Consider the following 19,476-nt stretch of genomic DNA (forward strand, 5'->3'; position numbering starts at 1 on the left):
TCGGACTGAGTGTGTGACACCAGCTCTGTCTGCTCTGCCTCTGCTGTTGCTGCCGGAGAAACATGTTAAATAAGAAAGCCAAAAGCAATCAAGGTGAAAATGCAGCGCTGCCCCCGTGGGGATTGTGCCACCTCTGCTTTGTGGATAATGGAGAGAAGTCAAATGAGAACAAATGAGTGGCGCTCTGTTGCAGAGCTCTCCTCTTTGAGGAAATCTGGCCCACTAATGACAACAATACATCCTGGAATGGTATCTATTGAAATGAGATAACCAGAAAAAAAGCAAGAGCGGAAGAAAAACAAGCTGAATGTGCACGTCTCAACTGAGAGCAATCAGAGAAGAAGAGACAAGAGGAGGAAAAATCCGCCTAACAGTCCATTTACGGATGCAGTGTCACGCTACCTTCCAGGACTGACTCAGCCGGCTGCTGTGTATGTGAGACGCCCCTTGGAGTAAAAGAAACACATCCAATTCCCCCGTTACCTGTAGTGCGATTAAACCGGGTTAAATCCTGCAGAAACCCTGCAATTCCTAATATCCAAATGATATTGTAGTATCAGCATAACCTGCTTTGTTTGTGACGGTCTGCTGCACCCACAGTGCCCCGCCACTCTGCTGGATGTGGATAGAAGGCAGAGTTTATGACCCTGCTGCAAAGGCTTCTGGGGGTCTGAAAGCGAGCAGACTTTGGGGTTTAACAGCATCATCATGTGATCGCTACAATTGGCTGGATGTCCAGCAGCGACCCTGTCCAACCCGCCGGCCGTCCAGTCCTCACTCCTCCTAACAAAGATTATGGCCAAAATCACAATTATTTTTATAAATATTGAGATCACGATTGTATACCACGATTATTCATTTTTTTTGCATCACAATAAGTAGGGCTAGAGTATTCAGATATTCATTCGTTGGGTAGGTTTTTAATTTTATGATTCTGATATTCTTTTTTTTCCTCTTCAATACTGTAGTACAACAGAATCCTTACAAAGGAACGCCTTTAATTACATTGAAAGACAGGTGCTGCAGCATGCACACACACACACACACACACACACACACACACACACACACACACACACACGCACGCGCACAAGCCGTTGCGCAGCAGTGACGACTGATCAGTCGGCAACCTTGTTGCTCTCACTACCAATATTAGCGGCTCTGTTTATGTCGTCCTGCACAAACAATGCATTGGAGTATCAGTGACATGTTGGGTACATATGAAAACGGCTTCAGCCGGTTGAAAAATCAGCAACTATTCCTCTTTAGCATTTAGCTTAGCGCAGTGCCATTGCAACCATAAAGGACAGTGGCTTACCCGCGTCATCTTCTACCCCCTATGTCCATTATTTTTACAGCATATGGTCCTTTTCTGAGTCATGTTGTTAGTTTAGGAAGTGTATGGTTTGATGTGCAGCAGGGTTTCTATCTCAGTCAATCATGTCAATCATATGTATATATATATATATATATATATATATATCAGCCCAAATCGTGATTGTGATTAATATTGGATTAATTGTGCAGTCCTAGAAAGGATTACATTTCTTGCTTGATTACTAGCTGACATCTATCAACAATTGCAAGCAGAGCAGGGATTCTCACCTAATCTCATTCAGCCTGAGGTCTTATGATCCCTAAACTGAACAAATGATATGGTTTATGTATTTATTTATTTTTATCATTGTCATTGTCATTAAATCAAACACAGAGGAGGGAGAGAGAACAATAGAGGGAGGAATAGAGAGAAAGAGAGATTTCTCTACCCCATCATTTCTGTGCATTACAAAACGGATCACAGACTTTTTTTCCTGGTTCTGCACCATGACAACATAGCTGTTTTCCATTGACCTGGTTTGATAAATCTACTCGGTGTATGCGGGTGGGTGTATTGTGACTGACAGTATCTGGATGTTGTTAACGTCTTTCTTCCTGCCCTTTTTTTCTTCACTCTTCTGCCTCAACACATCTCGCATCTGTCACCATGTTTCTCCAATCGCTTTCCCTCCTTCGTCCCTTCCTCCCCGTCTCAGCCCTCCCACGGGAGTCAACCTGAGTTGGACTGAAGATACACTACGAGAGTGTGTTTCTGTTTGTGATGGCGGTGGTGACAGCTGAGTGACAGGAGCGTGGAATCAGGGAGGGCAGGTGGGCGATGGGTTGTTGACACAGCGTTTCCCGGGACAGAGGTTGGAAGGAGGGGAAATGGTAAAGGACCTTTGGGTGTGTTTCGTTAACGACAGAGTAAAGAATGGGGCCAAGCTGCAGGGCTCTGGGTAGCTTTGAGTGGTGTGATCATCTGACTGCCACTCTGAGAGACAAGAAGACAACTTGAGACCATCGGTGATGACATGGCGACCCTGAGGAGGACTCGCAATGGCATTGAATGTTTTTAAAATTATATATGTACTGCTGGAGCTGTTGCATTTTTAGCTTTATTTACAACAGAACATTTTGCCTTTTGCCTTCACCCTGCCTGGCATCACTCAGTTTTAATTTCTGCATTTCAAAAAGTGGAAAAAGTCAAACAGTTCTTGTTCTGTGCTGGAATAAAATCTCCCATGGTGCTGTTAAGTAGTGCTCCCACTTCATTTCTCAAGTACGCCCTGTCCTGCGAAGATTTTCTTCTGTATTTTCACTCCTGCACATCAGATGTACTTAAGAGCTCACACTTAATGCTGACACTGTTCAGGTACATCTGCTCCTACTGCTTCAAAGAAGCATGTCAGGGATGTAAATGGTTCAGGGCTGTAAAGGGCCGTCCACACTAGGAACTATAACTATAACGATAGCTATAAATAGTATATAGTTTTAAAAATCGTTCTAACTCCACACACACATGCACACAGCCTGGTGGAGCACAGTTTCATTCACAGTAACAGATGACAGACACTCCCTCCCTTAAGGCTGTTTTATGCTTCTGCATCAACTCCACGCCGTCGCTCCTACGGCGTGGAGTTGACGCAGAAGCATAAAACAGCCTTTAGTCTCCCTGTGCTGTGGAAAATTTGAAGTGGACACAAAGTTGTGCAGCCCTACATCTATCAGCTCAGCTGGCAGAGTCTGCAGATCTGTGTGTATTCACTAATTGGCTCCAAGAGCACAGACTCTGTCCTCCTGTCTAAGAGTAGACAAACTGGTGCCTTCTGTGTTCATGTTTATACTCTGTATGGTTAATACGTCTTCCGCACTGCACCGCCTGTTAGGTCTCCTTTTTGAGAAGAGAGGCACCGCTAGCACTCAATGTAGGCCAAGCCCCAACAGAATATGCCATTAAGATTAGCTACAAGTCAGGACTGGTACGCCGCTGCTTGCTCCTCGGTCCCTACAGACGAAGGTTAGAGGAGCAGAGTGTGTGTGAAAAAAAATGTTTTATCATATGTGAAGAACACTGATGCATGAAAAATGTGCACCTCACAGCTGGAATTTAATAAAGCATAAAACACCTCTGCTGAACAGACACACCAGCAGACAGTTCACTGAGGCAAATTTGGAGCAGCACAGGAGTACTGTCTGTAATTATGCTTATTGACTTCAGCTTGAGTTGAACAGAGCTGCAGTATACAGTAATACAGAGAACGGTTGCAGCGCGGGGTAGGGGGGTCCTCTGGTGAGGCTGTAAGTAATCAACACCCCATCACTGGTGGGTAATTAACATTTTATACCAAGTATTTGAACCTATGAGGAGACACGTGTGATTGGCACTCATCTGTGACCAGACATTACAGCTTCATCACCACATGAAAGACATCGTCATCTTAGTCATCCCTTCTAAAGAAACCACATGACACCCTGTGTGACGACACGTAGGTAACAAGACCTGGCTTTTGACTCGCTCTGAATAAATGATAAAATGAAGGATGACTGCTTCAGTTTCAGGGTCCTGGAGTTGTGCGTGCTGGCTCACTGTCATGACTAAGTGGGACACTTGAATAGAACAGACCAATTGTTAATGTCATTACTAACACATATGCTTTTCCTACTATGATAAGTCACAATGTCTGCTGTTAAAAAAAGGCATATCGGGAAGTAACTCTTCAGTAGATGTTTGGAAAAGGCAGAGCAAAAAATACAAATATTTGCAAGAGGCAGGGAGAAAACACATTTGTAATTTAGACCGTTTCACAGTATACATACAAAAAAGAAATCCTGCTTATCCTACACAGGGTGGTAGAGGCTGGACATCATCGCAGCGCACAAGTTTAATCTGTTAATCTGTTTCTACTGGATACACATGGAAAGTCACTGCATCACATAGTGTATATTCAGTACGTTTAGTATGGTGCAACATTATGTTATTATTATTTAAGTAAGACTCAGACTATTACTCTGAATTGTATTTGAACGTACAATAAATAATAAAGATATGTAATTTTCTGCTCAAAACCATAACAAAAGATGTCGTGAATGGGCCTGTACAATTATTACATAATTGTCTAATTATCTATATTTTTACTTAATCAGGTTTCTTTGTTTAACCGCAATTAATTGCTAACATTTGCTAAGAGGTATGACTGTTGATGGTAATTGTTTGTCTTGTTTAGATGTGCCAAAAATATTTTTTTAATTTAATATATTTTAATATTAATATAATATTTAATAATTATACAAGTAAATTATTATAAATCGGACAGTTGAGCTAAAGCTATGCTAGCGGCAGCTGTCACTTGTTGCCGTAGCAACTCGAAACATCCTGGGCTGTAGCTGCCTCAAGCCAGAGAAATTGAAATTACCCAGGTTTCTGGCCCGGAATCTGCCTGACAAAAAAGTAAGTTAACAACTCAACACAATATATAAAATAGGTCTAGTCCTTTTTAGACATTTTAATGCGAAAATTTAACATATTATACTTTTAAAGAGTAACCTGATGGGTGTGGTCCAAAATGATGTCACATGACTGACACACCCTGGAGTACACTGCTCCATCACTGCAGTTAGTTAAACCACTGAAGGTGAGCAAAGACTAACTCAGGGGGTTTCAGGGAGTAATAAGTAACTAGCAACTAGCATGTAACTAGCATGATGCTTGAGTAGCACTCAAGCATCATCCTGCTTTACAATCACACGCACAGGGCAAATTAATTGCGTGCAACTATTCACAGTTTCACACTAACATCTCCAAAACACAAACACTTAAAGCTTTAATGGGTAACTTTTTGATATTAATAAACGTCCGTTCCATTCAAGCCATTGTCAAATGAGTTGCTACAAAGCTAATTAAGACTATCAGCTCCACACAACTCTCTCTGGATTTCTAATTAAGACTATCAGCTCCACACAACTCTCTCTGTATTTCTCAGTATGACTATGTTCAGAAGATTGTGGCGTCCGGCGACTTACGCGCACAGAAACTTGAGTGAAGATAATGATCTCTTCTGAAGAGTCCGTCATGTTTTTTTAATCCTCCGTGTCCTCCTTGGCTACTAGCAACTGCGTGGAGGGGGGGTGGGGGCGCGTGTGCAATCACGGAAGGCTGTATCATGTGGACGCGCCGACAGTTTTGTTGTCATTACTTAGAATTCCTAATGGGGGCGACAGAAACTACGCACTATAGCTTTAAACGAAGACTTTCCAGCTTAGCATGAGGGGACATCCACAGAGACCCTCCCTTGGTGCCTGCTGCTGTGCTGTAGCATGTCGACTGCTCAGTGCTCATCAGTCATTGTTCATTATTCTCAAAGCGCTCTGTGTAGAGAACATATTGAGATTTGTCCAACTATTCAAAACCCAGCAAATGCTATTGTAACCAAACAGTGGGCTGTATTTCTGCACTGGGAAGAAAAAAAAAGTCTGAAGAACCCCGTTTTCCCCATCCCTTTCTCGCTCTGACATAAAAGTAATTGAACACACACACACACTCTCTCTCTCTCTCTCTCTCTCTCTCTCTCTCTCTCTCTCTCTCTCCACACATGAATTTCTTCTTGGTTCTGCTAAGTATGCATTTTTCATTCCAGTGAGCAAGCTGCATTTGAAATCAAAGGCAGTGATGCTGCGCGGCTGTCTGGCTACACAGAAACTGAGGAGGTAATGAAAAAAGCTGAGGGGTGAGTCAGAGGATGCTTTAATAATCCTTGCTGCCCAAAATAACATCTCTGGGGCTGGACGGGCTGACGACCCTCCTGGCAAACAAGCAGCGGTCCAGGACCGTCTGGACGTCCCCACATACACTCTCTCTCTCTCTCTCTCTCTCTCTCTCTCTCTCTCTCTCTCTCTCTCTCTCTCTCTCTCATCTCCTCCGAGTCTATTCTTGTCAACAGATAAGACTGCAGCATCACAGCACGACGTGCCAGCCAAGCCCTCCCTGTCCTAAATATACGACAAGACTAAGCAGGGCGAAGAGGTGTGTGCACTGGGGACAGACGAAGGGTGTTCCAGTCAGTGGGAAGAAGGAATATGAGGTCCCTTCACAGGTGAGCAATGTTTCTTTGGTTATTGTCCAATCATTGCTGACAAATGGTGATGGGGTCCAGGCTAAATAGCTCTTCGTGTTGGGTTCAAGGTTGGGCCTCCATTGTCCCGTTCAACACTTTTCCATTCCTTTCCACACAGTGTTCTGCCCTGTGTGAACAAATGGGGGAGGAAATGAACCCGTCATCTAGAGTTACCAATGCCAATCTAATATTTCTGCACAAAACCGCTGGACTCACTTGACGTTCTAAAATTCCACCGAATCCTGCTCACAGCATTTCTCTTTCTACACAAACTACAGTCACAAACAAACACACAGTAAAAGATAGCAGGACCTTAATGTAGTACATGTCATCAAGAAGAACATAATGTTTCTTAAATAACAACAATTTGACCTGCTCTGGTGTTATTTGAAGCAATTCAGCCAATAGTTGCCATGATATTTCACTCTGGACCAAACTGCACGACCGATAGAACAAGAGACCAACTGACCAGCTGATATTGCCATGCCTAGAGCATAGACAAATACAAAACACAAATACAAAGATACTTCACCGTATTATATATCCTATACATGTAGAGCTGAGCAGAGTATAAAATTCAATATTACTGCTTATGCTATGCTTGGAGTAGAAATAAGTCCATCTAGGTATTAAGGGGAAAAGCCCTGATACTGAGGCTAACCAAGAGTGAGCCTACAGTAACTAGTATTGTTGAGTCAGAGAAAAAGTCACATTAAAAGTTTTGTAGACACACCGCTAGGCCACTTGTTTTCAAAATGTAACTCCTTTACAGAGTAAAAGTGTTCATTTTTTGGAAGAAAGAATTTTCAAACAAGAAAGGGGGCAGGAAGACTGTAGAGATTGGAGTCCATTCTTGCACAAATTGTTTCTGGGCACATAACAAACACCGAGTGGGTTGTAGAGTTAAAACTAAAATTCTAATCGGGTTATGCTAAAGACCTGAATGTACTGAAAATCCAATATGACTGAGTAGAACTTTGTAGTTGATGTGGTTCAGTTTAAAACGCCACATGATGAACAGTGAAACAATGCTGATAAAATTGCAACTGTGACAAGCTTAAGTATTTTATGGGTGTTCATACTCTGTAGCAGAGAAAACACTGAATTTGAAGTACTGCAATTACACAATGAAGAGAAAACACAAGGAAAACATGAGTGATCCCACTGCAGCATTTTTATTTAAACGTGCCTTTGTTCCACAGCAGTGCACACTGCATATTGCCTCTGGCAATCCAGCACAGTTCACGCTTATCACCACAGCAGCTATTTTTAACACATCATTTATAAACTAACAATAATAATACAACCGATTATCATAGTAAAAGCTCTTTGTGTGTGGTGGGGGGCACTTCACACCTTTTCAAACCGGTTTAAAGACACGGAAGTCCGCATTCCACAAAAATGAGATGATTCAATGTTGAAATGTCAGTATTTTGAATGTGTACAGATGTGATATTGAATGTGTTATATACATTCTTCTTATTGCCCATTTATTTGCTACAAACTGGTCATCTGCTTGAATTGTGCTTGTGACAGTGGCAGTGTGACAGTGGCCTAAATTGGAAGCACAGGTAAAGGAGGTTAGCCTAGAAATCTAGACGCACCCTATCTGCAGCAAATGTAATTTGCAGTCAGGGTCAGTCTAGCAACTCTCCATTGGCTTGCGAGCTGGAAAAACCAAACTCTAGTCAGGCCAATCACATCGTGTATAGAGTCGGTGGGCGCGCCTTAACATAATGACGACAGAGTTGCGACGGTTCCGCGTGAATTCCCTGCTACTTGAAAACAAAGAAGATGGCTGCTGCTGCTGCTGGTGAACAGCGGTCTTTGGAATCGGCTTTGGCCGTGACTCTGGAAGACTTGGAGTTAAGCTTTTCTTTGAGAAAAGAACAAAGAACGGCACTGAAGTCATTCTTAAAAAAGGAAGATGTGTTCAGAGTTTAAAGTCTAATCTATCATCTAGCGTTGCTCTGGTTAGTTGTAGAGCTATCCTATTGCGTGCAGAGAAAATTTGAAAGACAACCGTTTATCCCGCCCCTCGGATTGAGCCCTGCCAATGGTGAGTTCCCAGACCCAACATCTCGATGTGGGTCTGGCTTGAAGGCTAAAAGGAGGTATAAGCACTCTACAATTACATCTATAGGGAAGGAAAGCCACAGCAGCCAAGTTACCCCAATGCATCGCTGTAACTGGGCTCGGGGCATAATCAAATCAAGATGTATGCTACTTACAGTATTGCTCACTGATTGCCCAGCTTAACAAACTCTGATATGCACTGACTGCAAGCAACACACAGCAGACTTAAACTCATAGAGCCTACTTTGACAATCTCTAGCAAGCTTTATCTTTATCAGGCATGCACATTAAAGCACTGTTAAAATTTATGCAAAGTGAATTGCTGAACAATAACTCTTCAATGGTCTCATTTGGAAAGATTCAAATCTCGCTTTCTTTAATTGAGCAAAATATATAATTTAAGACAACAGCAGCAACATTTACAAACTGTTTGTTTGTTTCAGACACATAGCCACACAGGTGTTGTCCTACAATGTGCCAAATTAGCCATACAACATTTGAGAAGCAGAATAATGGGAGACGTGTACAATGGGTTCCACTGAAGCAACCACTTTAAATGATCTTGTTTCCTTCATCTTGCTCTGGGACTAGTTAGCAAAGCATGTTGAAATATTCCCCCAGTCAGTTACTTTCGGAAATGCTATTCATTTCAGTGCATTTTTCAAATTAATAAACTGCTGTTCTCCCCATCTTCTCCATTCCAGCTTCGTTGCTTTTCCCCACAAGTCTCTCTTAAGTTGAATTCAAACAGATCGGCTGCTAGAAGGCTCGCCCGGAGGCAGACAGGAAGCTGTGCATAATGGGACGATGCCTCCCGAGCTTTTTTCTGAAACACTTTCCTCTTCTGAGAGATGTCACTACATTCACACTCCCACTCACACACTGAGATCAAAGAAGCATGGTGCTGCTAAGTACAAGGGTTGAAGAGTTTGAGAATGCCAACAAGGAAATAGAAGACACTTATAAAAAATAAAAAAATAAAAAAGAGACTCCAATAACTTATAACTATACAAGTTTACGCACATAATGAGATGTCACAAAAGATATATTTCTATTCTTTAATGACCATTGTAATACTTACTTTATTAGAACTACACTGTTGCTTCATCCCCCAAAAAATACTCATTTTGAAAACAATCATACTAATAATGATGCATGATAAATGCAGATAGTAGGAGTTCAACAACTGCCAGGTAGGCGTTCCGAAGAATGCACTACATCAAGTATTGATACGGCACTTTAAAAAAACATTTACGTCCGCTCGTAGTCAAAAATATTGCATACTTTTTCTATTTTTCCCAATCAATCACAACTGCAGCACTTCCTATTGGAGTTTTACCACATAAAAAAGCAAGCATTGTGAGAAAGTTTCCACTTTCCTCTCCATCTCATGAAAAAGCCACTCGCTGTGTCCCTGTGTGCTCAGCAGAAAGACCTTTTCTACTTCGCTCAATGGCATTGGCAAGCCAACGTCTCAATCGATGAACCCGCGGCCAGACCTTTGCAGAGTGAGCCCCCGACCAAAGGGCTGTGTGGGTTAATTGTAATTGCATAAGACAGTGTCTGTAACACATGCCCTGAGCCAGGGAGCTGAGCTGGCCGGAGGGGCCCAGGTCTGAGAAAACATTTCATCTACGACAGTGGTTAACTTCAACCAGAGGTGTGAGGAGATGGAGAATCTCCTTTTTTATCATCTGAATTACATTTACCCACCTTTTTGCCCTTAGATTCCTAGATTTACATTCATCATATAAAGTAACACTCTACTCGTCTGTATTATGCACAGATAGGGTTTTTTTAAATTGTGTTTTATACAGACGGTGGCAGTAACTGGGTCCCTGGTTTACATTTTGATGTACCACCGCACCAGAATCCAAAAACAGCCTTCAAACTTTAGTTGTACAAATGAGAGCAGAAGTGTGGTGACGCAGACGAGAGAAGAGGAATGCTTTACAATTCCGAAAGCAGGAAGACTGTGAATGGTTTTCTAACAGGATCAAGGGAGACATATGAATAACTAGAAGGAAGCCCGCCGAGTGATAAAAAGGAAAATCTTCAAAGTCAGCTTCTTTCCTCTTCCTAGCCACCCCTGGAGATCAGATCAACTACTATCCTAAAACCTAATGAACTAGTAAACACTGGGAATTAAATGAATATTACATGGGGTTTCATTAACGCCAGCCAGCAGACTCCAAAAAAAATAATGAAGGCGAGAATTCGGAAGCGGGAGGAGACAGTTACTGAAGCTTCTTCTCTGTGTTTACTTAGCATCTGCCTGCCAGAGGAGGAGGCTTTTGATCACTCCTCGGCTGGGTTCTCTCCTCGTTGCGTGGCAGGAGAAGCCCAGGGAGGCCGCCGAGCACCGCCAGGGCCGGCTCATCTGCAACACAAATGAACCGAGCTAATTGTACACGTGCGGGGAGACGGGGGAGCCGCACACACGGTGCAATGTTTGCAAAATATGGAAATAATTAATCTCATTGAGCTTGTGAAATACCATCAGGGTTGCAAAAGAGGATTTGAGCACGAGCTGGGGAAGAGACGAATGATGATGATAGCAATGGGCTGGATAGACACAGATGTTTAGATTATGCTTTTTCATTATTGCTTTATCACACAGCTTCTTCAAGTGTATTTTTGGTAATTGAATAAATTGGAGCATGAAATAGATTTGGATTTGGGGCACAGCAACAGGATTACGTGTAAAGCGGTCTCTTTCCCATTCATGAAATAATGCATGCAGATATTATGCTATCAGGTCAATTGTGCATTGGGTATGTGGTGTGGAAACAGTACCAGGAGAAGTACTAAATTACTAAAAACAGATTCCTAGAGCATAACACCTGTACATATAGACCCATTATTATTTTGTTTAAAATAACTTCTGCATCCCTTACACACAATTTTAAGACGCTGAGCAAACGGGGACAAGGAACAACTGGATATACCCTCATCTCATTCATCTAAATGCATGTTTGATGCTTCCGTATGTCCACACTGTAACTAACCTGTTGGGACAAAAACTGAAGAAAATTACACCACGCAAAACTAGCAGTCAGTCCGACTGACGGTGAGATGTTGCTGTTCGTCACACTAGGTTTGGTTTTCAAAGACGCTAGCAAAGCAACACAGTACAGAAAATAAGCACAGCAGATAGGTGTTTACCACCGTGTTTACCTACAGTATACAGTATATATCTTTAAACATTACAAATACATCTGAAAATAACAGAAAAAAATAAATAACAAGTTTGCCGATTTGACATATCTCTGCAATTCCAATCAACTGCCATTTGTCTACCCGGAAGTGATTTTTGCATTAGTGCGACCAGTGCCTGAATTGGACCAAAAAAGGTGCCAGTACCCTAATTCAGCAGTTGCATGGCATGATCATTGCATGTGTCTTGGATATATTTACATTATTAGGTATAACTTGTAGGGTTGACATGAAAAGTTGACTATTCGATGATTCGATCTAAGGAGCCTGATTCAACTACCAATATCACAGTCGAATCATCGCAGTGTCTGAAAATGTGGTTATGAAACAAAGGATCATTCCATTTGGCCATATAGGGGTGCTGTATGTGTGATTTTACATAGAATTTTCCCCAATAAATCATGATATATGGTATGGTATGAATATCAGCCACAGCCTGTATATACAGTACAGTCTATGATCCCAGCTTATTAATAAAACTGTTAATAACAATTAAAAGTAAGGGTACTGCGTGACCGGGTTGGCTCAGTGGTAGAGCAGGTGCACGTATACTGAGAGGTTTATGCCTCGACGCAGAGGTCTAGGGTTCGACTCCGACCTGTGACGATTTCTTGCATGTCTTCCCCCCTCTCTCCCCTTTCTCACCTAGCTGTCCTGTCAAAAATTAAAGGCAGAAAAGCCCAAAAATAATCTTAAAAGAAGTAAGGGTACTCATGTGGATAAAAACCAGAAGTGCCAGTACTCAGTACTGATGAGTACTGGCCCATTTCAGGCACGGTGATTTGGTCTCTAGACCATTAGTCTCGCTTTGCCAGACCTTCCTGCACAGCGCTGCGGAGGAGGGTCTGGCTAGTCCACACAGCATTCTGGGATGGGAGAAAAACGTGCTCTGGTTTATTGGCATTTCTTTAAACCAATCACAGTCGTCTTGGGCGGTGCTATGCGCCGGGCGGAGCCGCTGTGCCGCTGCAAAATAGCCTCTTGAAGGAACATGTTTTGGTGGAACATGTGGACGTTCAAAAGTTGTTTTTTTAGTCGTGCAACAGAAAACTCAGATTGGACAGATAGTTGTAGTAGTAGCAAGCTGTCTGGATTTACCCTGCAGAGATCTGAGGAGCAGTTAACCATAGTCCTCAGAAATCCACCGGAGGTTAGAATACCAACACAAAGAAAGAGGAAGGACACAGACATCCGGCAGAAAAGGACATCCAGCGGAATTTCCGGCGGCATCGGAGCAATCCCCGGAAGTGGAACGTCATGGATATAGACTAGTTGACCCTAGTTGACTAGTTAAAATAGTCTTTAACTAATGTTGGATTTAAAATGGATTCCATATATACAGAAATTACTTCTTGTAAAGTTGCTCAATGCTAATAATAGCTTGAAATGTTTGTTGAGATGTGTTGTGTGGACTCCACTGCTCTGAATAACAGATTTAGCTAATAAAGTCCACCTCTTCACCTTCCAAAGGTCTGACCCCATAAGCCTCTTTAATCAATAAATCAAATGTAAAACAAGAATGATGATGCTGTGAAGTACCTTTCGGAGGAGAGAGCCTTAGCTTTCAATTAGCACCTGCACTGAACATCAAGGCCAGAGGAGAATTGGTGGAATAACATACGTTTATACACTAGCACTAAGATCCTACACTGATGGTAAGCTCCTACAGCATGGCAGGCAAATTTAACCCCTCTACAAACTGTTCAATGGTTACTGACATTGACAAATAGCATCCCACATCAAGGCATATGGTTGAAAGCAAAGCACTATCCATGCGGCGTATGCAGTTTCTCTCCCCTCTCTTGGCTATTTAAAAACAAGATGACATCAGACATCTGTTGGGGAGCAGAAAAGAAAAGGGAGTCTTTTTAAGAGGAAAAAAAGACCTCCTAGGGTCTGGGCTTCAAACACATGAACATTCAAGTGCCGCCACATGCACTCTCACAAAGAAACACAAGGACACACACACACACACACACATACAGAGCTGAGTCACATTTATGCCACTCAGCAGCCTTCTCTTTAGTCCATCAGTGAGTGGAGAGAAAGAGAGGAAGAAGTTAAGGACCTGGGGCAGAGTTGGAAGTGGATCCTAATGTTGAACTGAAATGTAGTTTTACTGGGAGGACACTATGCCTACTCTAACTCAACCATTAAAGGTTGAGGGTCACACACACACACACACACACACACACACACACACACATACACATATGTGTGCACACGTGCCTCTTCAGCCTTTGAGGGAATCAGTCTCGCTTCATAAGCATGAAAAGAGTCCAGATGTCAGCGCTCTGCACAGGTCGGTGTTTCTGTTGAAAAGTACACCATCTTTCCTTTGTTGCTCGGTGACCCTTTCTGTACCTTCCTCATCCTGTTTCACTGCTGAGGACATACTGTATACGTAACGTATATATCTTACTGTGTGACATCCCACGTGTCTCTGGCCATGAGACTGTGGTGTAGCAACCTGTAACCAAACCTCTGCAAAGACCCCTCGCTCTCTGGGCAGCAGCATTAGCAGCAGTGGCAGCAGGCCTGGGGCTGGGGACATTAGCCTGATGCTTATCTGGCTACACAGCACACCGCTAGCTACCAGTTCTCTCTCTCCCTCTCTCTCCCTCTCTCTCTCTCTCTCTCTCTCTCTCTCTCTTTCATTCTTCCTCTCTCGATCTCTGTCTGATGCTGAGATATGATTTGGTGAGAGCAGAGAGGAGTCAAGCATATCGATTCAGCCTTTACCGCTGTCTCGCTCGCAATATTCATCCCCTTTTCCTCTGCACTGCTATCATTCCAACTCTCTCCACTTTATCTCTCTCTCTCTATCCACTTCTGTTCTTTCTCTCTCCAGCGTGCAATCATAATAACCCCTCTCTTAGCCGCCCAGGCAATAAAACAGGGCCTCCCTTCTTCCTGCGCACATCTCCCTCGGCGAGGACAAAACCAATAAAAGGTTGGCTTAATTACAGCTGCTGAGTGCCGCCAACACCCGGGTACAACACCATAGGGCTGAGGGTGGGCCGAGCGTGGGCGAGGTGTGACGGGATGCCGGGGAGGGGGAGGTTGCATAACAACTACTGAGGATACAGTTTGAGCCTCAGTCTGACTCCCACACCTAAACTCTCAAGACGCTACTTTATAGTACTCACAGAGATGGAAAAAAGAGGTGATGGTAGCCTAGAGGCTGGCTGGGAAAATGTGGGTAGGACTTGCATTCAGCGAGGCATTTAACTCCCAGTAGCTCCAGTGGAGGAGCTCAGTCAGCTTGATTTTGCATCTGCAAGGCGTTAATGTGTAACTGTGGGAATGTAAAGCAGGGCGTTGCTGGAAAACAAATACACACTCCGTCAACTTACCCTGGATAGAGAAGGGTAAAAACAGGGGATAGGTAAATGTTCTATATACTACAATGTGGCCAATGACATATCAAGGTGGATACACCTCTAAATCAACACAGGTGTCCAGGACTGTGAAGAGCCAAGGGACGGACTGCTGTGGATCCATGTCCTTGTCTCTCGCTGTTTCTAGGTCTGCAGTCTGTCTCCTTCTCCTCTCCTCTCCTCTCCTCACTTCTTCCTTCTACCTCTTTCCTCCTCTTCTTTCTCCCAGTTCTGTCACATCAACGTGAATCTGGGGCTCCAGGGGTTCAGAGTCCCACAAGCTGCAGCCTGCTATGTCTGCCTCGTCTACAGCTCTGTCACCGTGGTGACTGATGCCTGGGTGTTCCTGTCTCCTCCTAGTACTTTCTGTTGTCCTCTCTCTGTTTTTTCCTTCCTTCCTTTGTCTCTCCACTGTGCTCCTCTCACCTCACATCCACAATGCTTGCTATCAATAGAATACAGGTTGACAAGAGTAGAAATCAGAGTGGAAAGTGTCTTGTATGCTCCATGTATGACAGACTGTATGTGAGTGTTCAATAAAGTTACTTAAAGCCAGTATAACCATGTCATTTTGAAAATAATTGTATAGCGTAGTGTAAGGGAACACACAAGACAGTGGAGGTGAACACTTATATGTATGTACTTTTATTACATCTGACTGTTGTTCGTTGTGTGTTTGTCTGTCTGGTATGTTCTTGTCCTGTTGTTTTGTCTGGCTATGTTTCTTCTTTTCTTTACTCATGTCTCTCTTGCAAAAGAGATAGTGATCTCAAAGAGAGAACCTGATTAAATAAAGGTTATATATGAATAACTGCTTAATTCCATATGCTTCTCTCATTTTGTTTATTCTATTTGATTCAGAGGAGGATTCGGAGCAAAATGTGACTGAGTTTCACCAAAGAGACCTGAACCAAAGCAGAAGAATATGGAAACAAATGCCCAGACATGTCCAGATGCCCTGTTTACACTTGCTTTTTAAAATGAGTTTTGGTGATCCGAACACAAGTGGACAGCCGAGACACCTCGCTGTTCACACCTGTGTCTGTCACTACCCCATCTGTACTGGAAACCTGATTTGTTTTTAACCTATCCCCTGACCAATGGGCTATCCTGACCCTAAACATTCAAGTTCAATGTCTACCCTCAACTACCTCTGCACATGCGTAGAACAAATTGGGTTTCTGATATGGATTAGGCAGCAACAGTATCTATCATGTGTGTCCAGCTGACCAATTGTGTTTAGATTTCGCTACTGCCTACGTCACTTCCGCTAGAAGGTCAAAGGGCCCCGTGCAAATTATTGCATCCAAACTCAAGTCAGTCACGTTAGCAGAATCCAACATATCTCCTTCCATAGGGCAAGTGTTTTAAAGCTATAGTGCGTAGTTTCTGTCGCCCCCCATGTGGAATTCTAAGTAATGACAACATCACTGTTGGCGCGTCCACATGATCCACGCAGTTGCTAGTAGCTAAGGAGGACACGGAGGATTAAAAAAACATGATGGACTCTTCAGAAGAGGTCATTATCTTCACTTGAGTTTCTGCAGGGACGACACAATCTTATGAACATAGTCATACTGAGAAATCCAGAGAGAGTTGTGTGGAGCTGACTAACTAACTTTGTAGCAACTCATTTGGCAATGGCTTGAATGTAACGCACGTTCATTATTATCAAAAAGTTACGCACTAAAGCTTTAAATGATCGGATCACAACGTGTCTCGGTCGTTTACGTAGCGCTGTCCACTTGTGATCTGAACGCGTAATGTAAAGTGTAATGAGCGTAGTGTTTGAAAGGATGCCCACTGTACTTACAAACACACATTGCTTAACTTGCTCAATCCAGGGCTGGTACAGATAAATTAGCTGCTACAGATACAATGCTAAAAAACATCTCAAATTTGGCTCTTGGTTGAGAGGTCTCACATCTCTTTAAAGAAGTTGATTCAGGTCCTATCACTGAAATGGCTTTACAGTAGTTTCAGTTCATTTTCTTCTGTGCTGTATTCATATTCTCTCTGCAGTCTGTAATTTACAAAATTCAAGTTTCAAATTCAGTTTAAACTGCATCAGTCATTTTCGGAACCTTTCGGGCATAAAGTCTGAAATAGTGTGGATAATGCTTCTACAATAACTGTCATGTTATCATGTTGAAAAACTGCCATACACATGAGTATACTGCTAAAATGTGTTAACATGTCAAGGCACACAAAAAGTACCATAGAGAAGCCAAACTGTGTCTCCTCTCCAGACAGATCAGACTAGGATTTGAGATGGAAATCTACAATATAGCAAATGAAAAATGACTTGTTCCCCCCTCCTGTCTTTTTCTTACACCTTTTGTCAATTTGTTAGAAATAGCATCCCTTGATCTATGCCTTCCTTCATCTTTTTAATCAGGTAGGACACGTCCTATTACTATTGATCAAACATTACATATTATCACTATGGCAACCCCATGGTTGGAGGAGACAAGTGAATAGATGGGTGTGGGAGGGGGTTGGGGGTTTCCACTTCAGAGGAACCCTCAGTGGTCGAAACAAGTTGATTTTCCTCCAATCTGACTGTACAGCACATATAAGCTATAAAATGCAGAAGTGCACAGCTGCAAATATGCTGCCACTGCAGGAGAACAATATATGAGACTGTGAGATGAAGTAAACAGCTGTGAGTATGAGGATGACTCACTAAAATCACACCCAAGATTGTGCGGCCCGTTTGGAATGATTAAACAGCAGCAATATGGGTTTTATTTAATATGCTGGATTTGAAACACCGTGCTACTTTCAATACACTGCATCTATGCAGAAAATCAAATGCAGCTATTCATATCCCATATATAGCATCACATACTTTGCAAAAGGCTCATCTGGGAACAGGCTATATGACGTGTACCACAAACTCAATAACGTCCCCTCTATCGCTTCATACACCAGTCCAACAACAGACACACTTTGGTCTCAGGCATTTCAGGGAAGCAAGCACAAAGAGCTGCCATAGGGCTGGGGTGGGGGGGGGGGGTATAAGTGGAAGGTGTGTGTATTAGAGGAGGGGGGGATGAGTATGGTTGCAGTTTAAATGTAGTGACCACTCAATTCAAAACCATTCAGGCCTTCTAAGAACAGATCCCCACACCCCATTAGGACCTCTCCTGACGCACACATGCATAATACATGGAAGCTGGATCTAAAAGCATACAGCCCATTAGCAGGCCTGGCCGGGCAAGAAAGAAACACGCAGAGAGAGAGAGAGAGAGAGAGAGAGAGAGAGAGAGAGAGAGAGAGAGAGAGAGAGAGAAACACAGACTTGCACACAAACAGCTATGAACGAATGGATTGCCAAGCTGGCTAGCACACACTGCTGGTTTGCAGAGAGTTGTGTTGTTGTTTTGCAACAGTGAGTTATATGGTACAGAAATGAGTGGACACAAAGGCTGACACTGGCCTCAGGGTCCAGTATTAAAAATGAAGACACACCTACCAGTGAGTTGTTCCAATCAGCCAACTATATATAACAATATGATAATGTAGCGGTCCTGTCATCAGCTGCCAATCAGAGACTGCTTCTAATTAGAGGAATTTGCTGAGAAGGAAAAAAAAAGGGTAGTGACGGAAAATAAGTTCAATTTAATCAGTCAGATGTGATGATTGCTGGATCACAGTTTCCAGGCATAGAGCCCCATGTTCAGCCCTTCCAGTGGCTGAGTGTTCTGGCCATGTAATGGGAGGTGGCAGAGAGCCCAGCAATGCTGTAAATTATTTCTGACGGTAGGGTGGGGGGCAAGAGGGAAAGACTTGCAGTCCCAGGAGACAGACAATGCATGTGGAGATATGGGGCCTGCGCCTATATCGAGAAATAAAAAGAGGCCTGCGTGTTCTCTCGGCCCTGCTGCGTGTTCCCTTGGCCCTGCTGCTGCAGGAACGTGAGACTGTTTGCAAGTTTGAAGCCCTTCTGCAGTCTGCAAAATGTGTCTAACAGCCACTCCTGGCCAGATGACCAGGGGCCTCTCCGTGGGGGAACGGAGCATTTAGCAGACTAATCATAATATGCTCCAATGCATCTAAGTAAGATCCAACTTCTCTTTCTCTCTCTCCCTTGACACCACACAAGCACTTCTTGTCCAACAAATGTAAAAAAAAAATCAGTTATTCCTGTATGTTGCAGTAACACTGTAGCTAAAAGGGTAAAATGCTAGATTTATTTTTCAAATAACGAAAATGATTGCCTAAGTCGAAGTATAAGATTTCTTAATTCAGTGGTAACGTGTAATGCACACAAATGCTTGTTCATGGTTTTCTGCTGTGTAGTCACTATTTTATCAAATAATGCATACCTGTTATGTTAGATATATTTTCCCTTGCTCCAAAAAACATAA

At 42.9% G+C, this 19,476-nt stretch overlaps 1 protein-coding gene across 49 annotated transcripts in view; it reads right to left on the bottom strand.

Moving 5' to 3' along the window:
- Positions 1-19,476, bottom strand: part of rims2a (regulating synaptic membrane exocytosis 2a) — a 175,220-nt gene that overhangs the window by 96,722 nt on the left and 59,022 nt on the right. The gene's annotated exons all lie outside the window — the stretch shown is intronic.

Source organism: Sander lucioperca, chromosome 10, assembly GCF_008315115.2.
Source record: "Sander lucioperca isolate FBNREF2018 chromosome 10, SLUC_FBN_1.2, whole genome shotgun sequence".
Taxonomy (NCBI): Eukaryota; Metazoa; Chordata; class Actinopteri; order Perciformes; family Percidae; genus Sander; species Sander lucioperca.